The sequence below is a fragment of the Topomyia yanbarensis genome, chromosome 3, assembly GCF_030247195.1.
Source record: "Topomyia yanbarensis strain Yona2022 chromosome 3, ASM3024719v1, whole genome shotgun sequence".
Classification (NCBI taxonomy): Eukaryota; Metazoa; Arthropoda; class Insecta; order Diptera; family Culicidae; genus Topomyia; species Topomyia yanbarensis.
The window spans coordinates 93,625,549-93,628,769 of NC_080672.1; positions in this window are offsets into that span (position 1 = coordinate 93,625,549).

The window sequence follows — 3,221 nt, forward strand, 5'->3', positions numbered from 1 at the left end:
TTATAAAAAAAATGACAAAAAAGATCAAATAGCGAGAACCAAAGGGCACTTTAATTTAAATGTACAACATGAAAATTGACACAAAACATAATATTTAATTAACAAAAAAATGTAAATTGAAAAACAAAATCAAATTATTGGGTTCCAATCCCAAATTTTAATTAGCTGATTTTTGCGAACGTCACATCCAGCGCGAGGGTGCCAAACACACCGTCATCCGTGATGACACTATGCCACTGCCTGACTGGATACTAACTTCTAACCAGATCCATTCATAAAAATGCTGTTCACCCGCTGCTGACACTGCTAGTGTCAGTGGCATGGACATAAACCAAACCACTTTAATGTGTCACCCAGTTTCGACGCAGAAAACGCAAATTATTTATACCCTCGCCGAATTGTGTCTATGATGTCACTTCATTCATAAAGTAGTTTTATGCGATTGTGTCCTCGTTAGACGATCGAAATAGATCCGCGAGCGCAGAAAGAAATCTATAATTGAATTTTGGATCACTTCCAGGATGCGGTGACGATTTCACCTGAGCTGCTAGTCTGCGTCTCAAGGAGAGACTAGTCTGCGTCTGCTTATAAAATAGTGACAACGGAATTTCCGCTTTGATAGAATTCTAATTATACGAACGCGAGAAGATTGTTTCTCAGCATCGCCATCATCGTCGTCGTCGTCTGGGTGTTGTTTTTTTGTTGCCCCATTCGAACCAATTCAACGCTAATTGCCCGTGTGACCGAATCCTAGACTGTGCAGCAGCTCACGACGGAACGACGCTAGCAGATGACCCAAACAAGAACAGGTAGGTTGGTACCTGACATTTGAAAGAACTGATGGATTGACGAGTTTGAAGCTATTTTTTGAGGCAATTTTAACTCGTCTTGGCAGAATTTCTAGCCCCGGTGGCAGTGAAGGGTCATCCGTGTGCTGATTAATTGCAGCTCATTAGTCATGTTATTACCATCGTTTCGGCTCATTTATCTGTCAAAAGGCTGCCTTCAGGTGAATGCCATTGATCACACAGCCAAGGGGAGAGATTTATTTTTCTTTGTTTACAGATTAGGTCTCAAGGTTTTGGGAGGTCATAGGGGAAATGTTGTCAAATATTGCAGTTGTAGCGCAGAGTGGTGATTAATTGGGAATCATTGTAAGATAATACGTGAAGAATTTTGAATGTTGTTTGTTCGATTTTCTTTCCGACTATCCACAGGATTTGACATGGGTGATTGATACAATACTGAGAATTAGAAGTTTGAACGTTCTTCGTTAAAAATTCTCAGTCAGTTACGTTATTAAGCGAAAGAAAATTTACTACGAATGTTAGATTATCCGAAATGATACACACATACATTGCAGTAACAGTTACACGTAACAAATAAAGGGTGTATTTTAGAAATGTTTTTCAATCGGAATATTTTATTGGTGACTGAGCTGACATATCAACTAATTTAAAAAAGCATTGACCATATGTTCCTTTGGAAGGAAAGTGACAGTGAGTTTATGGGCTGATATCTAAGGTCCAGATGGTGGAGTCACCTTTCTGGTATCAGTGATAGGTACTCAGTGTGGACAGAGGATGGCGTAAAATAAATATGAATATATGGTATGCAATGATTCTTTTTTGAATTTCGTATCAATTTGGAAAAAAAAAATGATAAAAACACCCTTTACAAGCGCAAAACAGTAAGTAACTCCCAAAGTGGTAGCCAAACCCTCCAAATTAATGGTTCCGCCTGAAAAGGAATCAGCCAAGTCATATTGTGCATCATTTTCGTTGCACTGAAGAAAGTCAGGAGTGCGTGTGTATGTGTTTATCGAGCGAGCAAGATTTTCTTCAGAATTACTCGACAAACTGTTAGATGCACCTTTACATTTCGGTATGTGTACAGCAAGCAACTAATTAGGGAGAAAGGTGCATGATTCAGCGGATTAAATTGAAAGAAATGCCTCGAAAGCGAAATTTGAAAAAAGAAAAAAAAATCTTATTCGTCTTTCTTTTCGAACTAGAATTCCTCGCTTCGTCAGAGTTCGAAGCAAAAAGAGCATTATCATGTTCCAAAACTATGAACACGACTGTTGCATCACTGAGTAAGGTTTGGCGAGGTTGTAACCGCATTAGGAATGGAATGTTGACTCCTGTTTTGTGCATTCCTTACCGATATGTTGGTGTAACTCGCCTCTAATTTGGGGTCAAAATTTTTTTCGTTTATTTCGATAAGTTTGCAGCATCACATTGAAGTATAAACGTTAAGCATAATGAATTGCCTGTGGGCTGTAACTTCGCTATTGACCAACGCTAATTGAGGAAAATGAAAGCAAAACCTTTGCAGGTATCTCGTTGTTCCACATTGTGCTATACGCATTGATCCCTATATGCCAGGGCCGTCTCAAGATCACTCGGGCCCCTGCACAGTGGGACGAGCCCGGACTTAAGTCCATATATGAAGGTTATGCGATATTCTCATTAGTATTTTTCTCGTATCAGCTGAGCCATCAGACATTTTCGCGAGATTTTAGGTGATTTGAATGCAAAATGAATTTTTGACATCTTTTTGAAGGGTGTTTTTTGCATTATTTGACCATAGGAACTACATACGGTTATTCTCGTTTTTCAAAGAAACGGTTGATTTTATGAATTGCATTACTTCACCAAAATTATCCACGTGTTAAAATTACATCGTAAAATCGCTAAAAATAAGTCACTGGTTGGTTTAGTTAGTGTTTAGATAACTGTTTGTCATGAATTTTTATTAAATTCGAACTTCTAAAGCGAAAACAACAACGACGCCCATGAATGCCCGCGATCACACTATGCTCATTTGAAAGCTGTTCATTTTCTCTTTAAAATGAACCTATGCTAGTTTTGCGAAAACTTGCGATAAGTAGTCAAAATTTGAAAAAACTGTGAGTGGAGACGCATGGTTATTACTGACATTTAATTTAAATATTCGCTTTATAACTAGAATAATGACACTAATTTATGCACAACTTTCAAATAGTATTTAGAGCATGATCTACAAGGGTTTTAATAGTGATCAAGAGTAAGGAGCCGAGTGGGAAGTATGGTTTTTAAGTGGTAAAGGAATTAAGAGCAATAACTGTCAAATTGAGTGAACACAGTAGAGTTCTAGTCATTTGGTGAGATTATTTTATCCAAGTTTGCATAGCACTCATATAGCTTAAGGGTATGCGATATTATCCAAATAAAATAAGA